Genomic DNA, 12,304 nt, shown 5'->3' on the forward strand with positions numbered 1-12,304 from the left:
GTGGAAGAAGAACCCTTGTCAGACTTTATTAGAAATCCTGCACAGCTGAGGGTTGTTAGATGATGCTGGAGGAAAATTAAGGCATCACTGGTTTGTGTTGTTTCTGCTCCAGAACACATAGAAACAGCACAAGGCGTTCACATGTGTGAGAAATATCCTCCAGTGTTACGGCCATCTCTGAATGTTTGCCTCTCAAATGAATCTTAGTAGTGACATTTTATCCTCAGTAAAACTGTGTTTGCTCGAAATGTTTAAATATTTGTTTTTAAAATTAACAAAGAAATGGGGAGGACTGAAAATCATAGAAAAACTTTGGAAAATTTGAGAATAATTTCATCTTGATGCAGGAAAACTTTAAAGTTTTGAGAAGATGCTTTAATTTCTGAAATGAAATATTTAATTTTAGAGCAATACAATTGGAATTTTCTAAAATGTTAGAAATGAGTGAGGATATATACAGTTTACAAGAATAAAACATTGACACATTGTAACAGATGTTGTTTATAAGTTTGTAAAGAATGTAAAAAATAAAAAGAAATATCCTGAATTAAATCCATAAACTTGCATGAAAAACCCCAAAGCTAAATAAATAAATAAATAAATAAAACCAAAAGAACTTAGGTGTTTACTTGGATTACAAAATCATAATTTTGCCCTCCTCCTCTGAAAAAGTTAAAATAATTTCTGTGCAAAACTCAAAAAAGTGAAAATTTGGGAAAATGTAGCACCTTACAAATGTATTGAATCTACAAAAACTAAAATATCTGAATGTACTTTTCTAGTTGAATGTTTGTGTCCCTTACAAAATTTGGCATGCGCTCATTCGGATTTCAAATCATAATTTCATACGGACTTAGTCCCAGGAAGCAGCCATTTGCTGTGCAGGCTCCTCCACGTCTACACCACCTGATGAGCATGACAAATCCTTTATACCCTGTTAGCATTCAACAAAACACAATCAATCACAACCTTTTTCATCCAACTGATCACATGGTTCATTTCCTCTCACACTGATCATGTGTTATAAGAACCGGATGTCATACGCTGTCTTTCATTTTAACAATGAACTTTGTTTTTACTGCATCAGGTGGCAGTGAGGCTTTTGCTGAATTTTTAATCAAATTAGTGGAAAACGCACCAAAGCTCTTTGAGTTTGCCTTGATTTCCCAAAAGACCCATGAATGAGCTGCTTCAATAACATCAGACGTCACACAAGACCAGGAAAATCAGTAAATCTGTCATGTTGGACATAATGTGTACATAAGTGGGCTTTTAAAGGTCATTCTCGAGAAAGTGGATTAGGTGACGTTTGGTTGTTTCTGAAGTGCAAAATACAAAAATACTTCACAAGAATATTAGGAATGTCACAAAATGCTGAATAACCATCAAGTATTTTTAAAATAATACATATTTAGGTGTTCCTGCTGCCAAAAAATGGCAAACTGGATGTCACAGAGATTAAAGCAGTTGAGGCAGACATGCAGCGCTGGAAGCAAAGTCCTATTTTGTCCGGTTGTCCTCGACTTCAGCGAGTGTCGTGTGATCCACGTGTTTTCTATCTGCAGCAGCAACCTTACTCTCTCACTCTCCACGTTTTTCTTTCATTAGACTGTTTCATCTTCATCAGCTCTCATTACTGTCTTGTTTTCGAGCTCCGTCGTGTGTTTTTTCTGAATGTTTTGCTGCTCTCAAATGAGCATTAAAGGAAAGGACAAATCTCAGGCTTTCCTGAGGGAATTTGTGATCTCGGGGACATTATGTGTCGCCCTCTAGAACAGAGTCACAGCATCGGCCACTTTGTTAGGTACAGTCTTTCAGTTGCTTGTTCACTCACATCAGCCAATCGCATGGCAGCAAAGGAATTCAGGTTGGCAAACATGGCTTCCTAAAGTTCCAACAGAGCGTCAGCATGAAGAACAAAAAATATTTACTTAATTTTGATAGTTTTATTATTATTTTTCTTTTTGGAAACTGCTGATCTGTGGGGGGGGGGGGGGGGGCGGGGGTGCCCTTCAAGCATCTCTAGCGTTTATAGAGGTTGGTCCAGAAAAGAGAAAATGTCCAGTGAGCAACAGTTGTGTGAGTGGATGAAAATATCTTGTTGATGTGTGAGTACAGAGTGTGAGTAAGGGTGAGGTCTGCCCGATAGCATCTCTGAAACATAATGTGCTGAACCTTTAAGCAGATGGACTCCAGCAGCAGAAAACCACACCGAGTGTCACCCCTGCCAGCTAAGAACAGGAAAGTGAGGCTAAGATTCCCACAGAGACTGGAAAAATGCATCCTAGACCCCTCAGTAACACCTCAGCCTGACATAACACCACAGCCTACCTGGAAATTGTTGCTGTCCATGCATTTTTTTTTGTGTCCAAATGAGCCCTTTTTCTGATGGCTACCTCCAGCAGAATAATGCACCATGTCACAAAGCTCAGATCATCTCATACTGATTTCTAGAACATGACCACAAATCCACTGGACACCAATGACCTCCACAGTGACTCAGTCCAGTCCAGTCCAGAACCTTTGGGATGTGGGATTGTGTGTCATGCCAATAATCCGGTGCTGGGTTGCAGGGGCAGTAGCCCAGAGAGGCCCAGACTTGCCTCTCCCCGGCCACTTGGGCCAGCTCCTCTGAGGGGTCCTAAGATCTTCCTTGGTCAGCCGTGAAACATAGTCCCTCCAGTGTGTCCTGGGTCTTCCCTTGGGTCTCCTCCCAGTTGGATGTGCCCCAAAAACATGGCCAGGGAGGCGTCCAGGAAGCTTCCTAACTAGGTGCCTGAGATTCCTCAACTGGCTCCTCTCGATGTGGAGGAGCAGCGGATCTTCTCCGAGCCCCTCCAGGATGACTGAGCTTCTCACCCTATCTCCAAGGGAGAGCCCAGACATCCTGCGGATAAGACCTATTTCAGTCACGCCTATCCACTATCTCGTTCTTTTGGTCACTACCGATAGCTCGTGATCATAGGTGAGGGTAGGGACGTCGATCAGTAAATCGAGAGCTTCGCCTCCTGGCTCAGCTCTCTCTTCACCACAACAGATGGGTACAACGCCTGCATCACTGCAGACGCAGCACCCATCTGCCTATCGATCTTGCTCTCCATCTTTCCCTCACTCATGAACAAGACCCTGAGATACTTAAACTCCTCTACTAGAGGCAGGACCTCATCCCTGACCCGGAGAAGGCATTCTACCCTTTTCTGACTTCCAACTCAGTAAAAGTATAATAAAATACATTTAAATCAGCATTTTTATTTGTGAAAAATTAAAAGGACACACCACCACATCCCTCCTATTTATTTAGACGCCATTCTCATCTCCACGTTGTATCGGATCCTTCCTTCTTGTATTAAGTGGGTGCTGTAGTTGTTATCCACGACCTGTGACTCGTAACTGTATCACGGGCAGGAAGCTTAACTGCACACTAAACCACATCAGGGCGTCTAACCGCAGTCTGTAATCGTGAGCCCGGAGGATCCTTGAAACCCAGTCATAGGCAGCGTTTCAGTCTGCCATTAAGAAATAATGACAACACCAGAGCCTCATTGTTCCACCAGACTCCTGGCACACAACAGCGTCTACTGTACCAGTAACACAATACCAGACAGGCGTACAGTAAGTAAAGGAGAACTTCCCAGTTTCATGATACGTCGTCACAGAAAGCAGCTAAGATGACGCTAGCTTAAGGATGCTCTTCTAACGGTCATGATGAGGACGTCGCAGCTGCAGTTAGTAATTAGACATCACTTTCCATGAGGATGAGGCAGAGGGCAGAGTGTCTGCTTACGCACCATCAGGGAGGAGGGTTGGGTACATGTGAGACACCACGAGGGGAAAATAAGCAAGAACTCAAGGGCTTCTTCATCCCAGTCACTCCTCCTCTGAGGGAGGGAACGTCTCGTCATTGCCACGATCATCCATACACCCAGAGGACAAACATACAGCTAACACTGTTTTATTATAACCACACGTGTCACACACCCTTTGTGTTATCTGAAGCCATGTTTGACACGTTATGAGGACGGGAACATGTGATCGTTGGACATGAGTAGCAGTTGTTTTGTTTTCCACTGGCTGTGTTTTTCTAACAGTGAAGCAGTCTTTACGTAATGAGGAATATGATATCGCAGCATGCTTGCACAAGTTAAATTAAAGGACTGGACCACCCAAACTACACTGTAAGCTGCACAGGGGGAAGGTTTGGCTGCACGGTTTCGGGGTTTTTCTGGTTCTCACAGCATTAGAAAGAATTAAAGGTACCGTCTCTATTATTAGAAAAGGCCAGACTGCTTTGTCTTGAACAGTGCTTGCCAAAAACTACAAACACTTGTGTAGATTCTCAGTAGTTCCTTCGTCGTGAGAAGTGAAACATCTGAAGGATTGTACTGGTTCTTTGCGGGGTAAACATGAATCAAGTTGAGACAAAAGCCAACTAAGAAGAAAATCTTCACCTTGTTATTTAAAAAAAGAAATGTTTGAGTTTTATATTGTGAGCATGGACGTAATTTTTTGGGGGGGGGGGGGGGGGGGGGACATGTCCCCCCCACTTTTTCCAAAGTCAAGTTTTGACCCCTTCACTTTTTACCATCCAAAAACAATACTACGCTATATTAAATTGACACTGGTTGAGCTCTAGGACCAAGCGGAAAACAACCGTTTGTGTTGAAGCCTGTTTCCTATTATTATCATAATGTAAGACTCCCCCCCCGTGTCCCCCCCCCCCCGTGCCCCCCCCCCCCGTGCCCCCCCCACTTCTAAAGTGAAAATTACGTCCATGATTGTGAGACCAAGTTTGGTTGAAGTTTTAGACAAACTTTTCAAGACAAGGCCCAAAATAGTCAAGTTCATAGTCTTTGCTGGCCCCAAAAATTCAGGAATTATTTTTTAGTTGTACTTCTCAAAGTAGGTCCAAAGCAGTCGTATTAGTAAAGCTCAGAACATAAAAATGTTATGAAGTGTCAGGCAAAATTTGTCATTCTAGAAATGCAATGGGGGTGGCAGAAAATACAACAGAGGACTGCAAATCGGACACCCCTGGTCTAAATAAATGTAGGTGGAGAGCTGTGATTTATGTTTTCAGTTGTGAACAAAGTTACACAATAAGAAATTTACTAAGAAAACTGCCCTCCATGTTTTTCCCCTCATGTTGCCAAAATAAATGAACCCACACCATAAAGACCTCTTGGCTTCGCTCCACAGACTTCTGTGGTTCCAGGACAACAGGCGTTTGTAATTTGTACATTCTTAGAAAATAAAAAGTAAAGATATGGAACACACAGAGGTTTTTGCCCCTTCATTATTTTCAGATTTTTTTAGCCAGATTTTTTAGTTACATTAAGTTTATGCATGCGGTGTTTCACCTTTGCAGTTCGTATGGGGACGCAGTTATTCAACTCCTAAATCCCGAGTGATGGTGACCTGTTGTTGCATAAGTTATGTTTGGAGTTTGTCTGAATGTGTTGTCTTTTATTTTTCCATCTACATAATGATGATTGAGCTGGGCATTCTCTATGGCAGGGGTGCCCAATCGTGGTCCTGGAGGGCCAGTATGCAGCAGGTTTTGTGGTTTCTCTGCTCCAACACACTTGATTCAGTGGTTGAATCACCTGTGCAGCAGCTCATCAGGCTCTACAGAAGTCTGTTAATCACCTGCTGATTAAAATCAGGTATGATGAAACAGGGACACAGCTAAAACTTAATGGATAGTGGCAATCAAGGACCAGGATCGCCTGATTTAAAGCAACACTTAGGCCCTGTCCACACGTAGCCGGGGATCTGCCAAAACGTAGATATTTTTCTACGTTTTGGCCTGTCATCCACACGAAAACAGAGTTTTTTCACACAAAAAAGGATCTTTTTAAAAACTCCGGCCAAAGTGAAGATCTGCGGTTTCTCCGTTTTGGGTGTCTGCGTGTGGACAGACAAAACCGGAGTTTTAAGGTCCGCAACGTCACTTTCCGCGACAAAAACATGCTGACATCACTTATGCGACCTGTGTTTACACTAGCCGACAGCATGGATGCCCTCAGAGCTGCGCTCGCTTTATCAATTGTCCAAGCGCTTTTTGTTTGTTTGTTTTTGCAAGCGGAATTACTGCTGCTTGCGGAAGACCACAGACGAAGGACGAGGTTAAGAACGGGGGAAGTACTGCCGCCTACAGGTCTGGCATGTCCTTAACAACGTATTTATCCGGGTACGTGTGGACAGAGTTTGTTTTTAAAGCGCGGTGGTGTGGATGCAAGTTTTTGGAGGGGCGGATATTCGATTTTAAAAAACCCCGGCTATGTGTGGACTAGGTCTTAATAAGTTTACAGTTTCTCTCTCCTACTAGTTGAAAGCAGAATTTGTAAACAACCCTGCTGTAGCTAGTGCTAACAATGAGCTAACAATGAGCTAACGCCAACACAAGCCAACTAATACTAAATAAACCACGGAGTAAAACAATCCACACTGTTGGACAAAAAATATTATTACTTACAAGTCCTTTAGCAACAACGCCAGGTCACCGTCAGTCTAGCTCCCTCAAATTAGTGTAGGCCACACCAATGTTCACTCTGGCTTCAGCTCTTTGCATTGCCTCCAATTAAATAATTATCTCACGTTTACTTTCAAGCTCTGCTATGATGCCAACAAAAAAGCACTATTCTTTTTTTCTGCTTTTTATTTACGGTGGACAAACTGAAAACTCATTGCTAGTAATTATATAAGCTACCAGCACATTCATCAGCTTTTGATGTACAGCAGATAGAGACCTCCCGCTAGTGTTACCACCCAAACCACAAAACCGATAAGTGCAGTTTCTGGTCAGCAGAGGGCAGCAGAGTACTGTCCAATGTGAAGTTGCACAAGTTGATGGCTCAAGAATCACTGAAACCAGCGTGAAAGCAATAGCTTAAAGAGTTAAAAACTCTTTAGTGTTTCTTTACGTCTGAGGAATTTCCTGGTCATGGTTGTTCCCATGACACACATTTCCAACTTCCTCTATTACGTTTATCACTTAATTGGTCCTGGATGGTTTGAGAGGACGTTTGGGAACGATTTAGGAGTTTTGCAAATTGCAACCATAAAAGCTGAGGTAAACTCCTGATCCTGTTTGATCTTTTAAAAGCTTCGTTACCAAAAGCAGATACCAACCACATGAAATAGTTTTGAACATAAATACTACTTATTAGATGAATGAACCCTTTAATATTAATTGCACATATTTCATCTCGCAAACATGCTTTTCTCTTCAGTTCTGTTATTTACTTGCTCATCTGTAACAGACCATCTTAGAGTCCGTAACCTTCAGCTGTTTGTTAAAGTTGGAAGATCATTTGACTGCGTTCCGGTTGTTGAATGAAGTGCGTTTATTGTTCCAATCAAGGCGTTTGAAGTCTGTTGTCTCTTAATTCATAATCGATTCATAATCTGCGTCCAGAACATTCAGTCTGTTTCAGTCACTAATCCCATGATGTCCAGTTGAGACTGAAGCAGCTGGTGAGGTGATTGGTTTACAGGTAACTCTCCATCCATCATAATAAAGTAGCTTGGATCAGAACACCGAAGCCCTTCCTGCTTTAGATGCTCGGTCACCACCAGTTCATCAGTTTTTCATGTGCTGGGCAGCAAGTGTGGAAGCGAATTAGAGTGTGAATGTGACAGAGAGCAGGCAAATCCTCTCTGGGTCAGTGACTCTGATGTCCCTGTAATGTGGACTGACGATGAATAAAATATGCAATTTTTTTTTACTATTCCATAGCTGGCAGCAACTCCGATTTGGCAAAATCCACTTTCAGCTGTTGCATAATGAGAGCAGTTGCTGATGGCAATTACTTACATTAGTATCACCATTTTTATTCAGTCAGCTTAAGAGGTTAGAGCAGTAAGTGGCTGAGTGCACAAAGAATCTAACTCACCCAGCACGCTGCTTCATCTTCATCAGACTGATGAAGAATTCAGCTTCTGTCAGGCAGAAAACGAGGGCAGCATCGGTACTGGAAAGATGAAAAATAAACATCAAAAAGTCATTTATAACTCAAGTAAAAAGTCACATAAATGAAGATGAGAATATTGAAAGGGGCTTTGTGGTGTTTGTGTTTTATTATTTAATCTAATTTCTGTTAACCCTCCCACTCTCTATTGAGTGACCTGGCCAGGAAAGTTGACCATTGGGCAGGGTTGATGGTTTATCCCTTGAGGTCCACGTGGCAGGGGTGAGGAGCACCACCTCACCCCTGCCACGTGGACCCAAGGGATAAACCATCAACCCTGCCCAATGGTCAACTTTCTTCACGGGGTCACACCCATCGGGATAGTGGGAGGGTTAAAGTAGCAGGGAGCAGTTTCTTGCTCCTCCACCCTACTGGTTGAAAGTGGAATTAGGGTAAACAACCCTGCTGCAGACTGCTGTAGGTAGTGCTAACAACGAGCTTACACTAACATGAGCCAACTGGTTACTAAAATAATCATGATGTAAAAACATCCACACGGCTGAATAAAATATTATTACTTTCGAGCTAAGTAGCAACAAATCCAGGTCAACATTAGTTCGTGCTTTTGTAGCCTCCTTTAGCTCCCTCAAACGAGCGTAGGCAGCGTCGATGTTCACTCTGGTTTTAGCGCTTTGCTTCACCTCTGAATACCTTACTCTATTACTTTTACTTCCAGGCTCCGCCGTGATGCTAACAGAAAAAGCAAACTTCTTTATCTACTTCTTGTGCTTTTTATTGAACTGAAGATGCTAACCACTAGCTTTACAGCTAACAGCTGTAAAGCAGGTATAGAGCTCCCCCTATAGAACACCTATCCGCTCCATTAAACTATCAAGTGTGGTTTTTGTTCAGCAGAGGGCAGCAGAGTGGTGTCAAATATGAAACAGGTCAAGTTTCTAACTCAACAATCACTGAGATTAATATTAAAGCTCCAGCTTAAAGTTTCAAATCTATTGTTACGTTAAAACAAGTTGGTGTTCAGAGTGACTCTAACTGTCCCACATTTTCCAAGAAAGCAGTTTCTAAATCACATTAACTTTAACACAAAAAAAGTTCAATAATTTCTTATTAGAATAATTAAAATTTCTGAGCTGCAGAGACATTTTACACTAATATCTCTTTAAAGAAATTTTAATTCCCAACAGAAAGACAGAGTTAAAGGTGTTCTGTCTAAATATTCACACGTTTCAGTCATTATGATTCTTCTAAAGTACTTTAATAATGATTAAGTAATGATGAGTAATGATTTTTTTAGGATGCAAACCCAAAAATCTTTTATTTATGGAGTAAAGTATGAAGCCAACAACAAATAAACAATGCAATTCCTTTGTGTTTACTCATAAACATGTGATGTGTTTCTCATTTGAGACTGTGCGTGTTCTCTAAATTTCACACGGTTGAAATCCACCTGAGAAGTTTCACTTTACTCTCCCAACGCCCACTAATTGAATTGGAGGTGAATTTGATCCCTACAGCAGCAGCAGCAGCTGCTGCGTTTGAAGTGATCTGAGGGGTTTAAAGTAACTACCAGTTATGGGTGCTTGGATGAGAAACAGAGCAGACAATCTTACCTAATGGGCGCTGTAACACACCAAATTCATCACAGCGATGCCTTGTGACACACCAAAACAGAACAGATGTTAAACAGTTATTTCACTTTCACTTTTGTAAGATGCTAATGGCTTTTTAACATTTGATTTATGCATTTAGTGTGATGTGAACAAGTCCCAAAGAGCTACAGACAGAAATTGGTGATATAAGAGAAGGTTGGCTAAAATTTTCCACCTTCGGAAAAACAGGGAATAAAGTTTTTTTAGTCCAAACCTCCAGAAGGTTTTCTAAAATAAACCAAATCTGCTAAACTTGTATAAATTGAAAGTTTTGCTTCTTTCAAGGAGAAGATCAGAAACATCTACCACCATTACAGGCTGAGAGAGGTCGTTCTGGTTCGACTCTGGGGGAGAAATGTCTGAGAAAGTTGACAAAAGTGACTTTCGCTGCAGCCGCTTTGTTCGCATGAGCAGCGAATGTTTACTTATTGTGTGTCTGCTTTATGCTTCACTGCCTCAGTGGAAAGTTGAGAGCTTGACTCACCAAGCAAAACATGACTTTGTATTTTTTTTACTTCATAATTCATCGGGGGGCTGACTGGAGTTTATCCAAATTAAACAGCACACTGCAGCAGCGGCGAATCACGAGAAATTAAGACGATTCATGTAAAAGAAGCTGGATGACCAGAAAGGTTTATTTGATCAGAAACATCAAGTCTTTGCGATCTTATTCTCTAATTTCAACATCTCATGTCCTGCAGTTTGGAAGTATGCTTTAATAATCACAGTATATCGAACCATCTTCCCCGTATTGTGAAATTCATTATATCAGCTGACTAATCTTGAAAGTTCTGAAACGTTCCTTTTTTGCGGTGACTTGCTTTTATAAAAGTAAAAGTTCACCATTTTTATTAGGGTTTTGTAAGGCATGTTTAAAGTTTATTTGGTTTACCTGCAGTGCAGCAGTGCAGAAGCCTGTTAATCACCCACTGATTAATCAGGTGTGCTGAAGCAAAGAAACCTCTAAAATATTGTAACACATTCACACACATTCACACTGAAGGCTCATTCAAATGCTTCATTTCAACAAACATGAAAGTGTGGGTCCAGATGAAGTGGAACAAGTGTCTTCTTCTTCTTCTTCTTCTTCTTCTTCTTCTTCTTCTTCTTCTTCTTCTTCTTCTTCAATAATTGAGGCAGGCTGGACGCCGAAAAGGCACATTGCTGCCACATCAGCTGACACACTGAGCCAGCACAACCCACCACACAACAGGCTCACGAACCACCCCGTGCACCCACAGAACCACCGTCGACAAAACCCTCCACCAGCACACACCCCAGTGAACACACTACCTCCACACGGAGGCTTGCATCACACTTACACTCCCACCACCAACACCCTCCACCAAGGGTGTCCCATGACCCACAGCAAACCCAGAACCCCCAACCCCCTGCAAACACGCTGCCCCCAAACCTCCTCGGGGGACACGTCAGAAAAACCCAACACGGTCCCCACCACTGCTGACACCTCGTGAGCCACATCGGACTTGTTGGACACTCCATTCTTCACCCTCCTCAAGGCCTCAACCAAAAATAACAAAAACTTCCTCTTACCCCTCACAACCACCACACCCGCCCCCTCATCCCCACCACCAGTTGATAGAGGCACAGTACAAGGCCTGGATGTACCACTACTCCATACCCCCACACGACGTCACGCACCGCCTCAACATAAGACACCTTATGCTCAGCCTGAAAACAAGTATGTTGAAGCAAAGAAAACTCTAAAATTTAGACAACTGATTTTAATCAGTAGGTGATTAACAAGCTTCAGGTGTGTTGGAGCAGAAAACTATGTAAGCCTTGCTGGTCTGAAGCTTTCTCTAGAACCGATGAATCACCAGAGTGATCCAGTTTTAATGTTCTCATGTTATGATTTGTGTAGCCAACTAGAGGTTGGCAAGTTGAGGAACATTATCAAGACAACTCAGAAACACACCTTCTATGATCCGTAGGCTCTGATCTGGTGTAAAGGACTATCTATGTGTCATGAGTTTAACTTAACCTTACTTTGTTCTTGTGTGAGAGCAAATGGTGATGACCTTTTCGTATAAACATGCTGAAACATATTTCGATCACTGTAATCATAATATAACATTCATTTTAACATTCAATCATTGAGCACAGATTAATGAAAGCATTTCATTATATTATAATTATTATAAGTAGCAATAAACAAACGTTTATTTACTGATTATCTAGCTTATAAATTGTAGAAGTTCATATTTAATTTAGGAAATCTTTCTTTGATTTAGCAACTAATCCGGGCTGCAAGCGTTCACTTATTTGGAGGCATGAAGAATCCTGTAGGACGATAAGGGAAGCTTGAACCTTGGGGAGAGAACATTATTGTTGACAATTCGTTATCATGTGTTCAGAGCTGCAGAGAGGCTCTGAGCTTCAGCTGATGGGATGAAGGCAGGCCGATTTAAAGGGAACACATGACTCAAGACGGGGAAGGCTGTTATTAGTTTAGCATCCAGGAAACCGCTCAGAATGTCTCGACAAGTAGAAGCTAACTGTTAGCATTAGCAACTTCACCACACAGCAGAACTCCTCCAGGCTTGTGTTATTTGTGGAGATAAAACATCCACATTGCAAGTCAGAGTTAGTCTTGTGTTGTGCTTTATTTTCCCAAAGTATGACTTACAGGGCATTCGTTCCTACTACAGACCACTGCAAATTTATTAAAACTATGAGTGAAGGACCTCTTTCAAGTCAGAA

The 12,304-nt window shown here is 41.9% G+C and overlaps 1 protein-coding gene across 1 annotated transcript in view; it reads left to right on the top strand.

The window, feature by feature from the left end:
- The window catches only part of kcnk3a (potassium channel, subfamily K, member 3a), a 46,988-nt gene that overhangs the window by 832 nt on the left and 33,852 nt on the right, over positions 1 to 12,304 (top strand). The window lies entirely within an intron of this gene.

This window comes from Nothobranchius furzeri, chromosome 2, assembly GCF_043380555.1.
Source record: "Nothobranchius furzeri strain GRZ-AD chromosome 2, NfurGRZ-RIMD1, whole genome shotgun sequence".
NCBI classification, from domain to species: domain Eukaryota; kingdom Metazoa; phylum Chordata; class Actinopteri; order Cyprinodontiformes; family Nothobranchiidae; genus Nothobranchius; species Nothobranchius furzeri.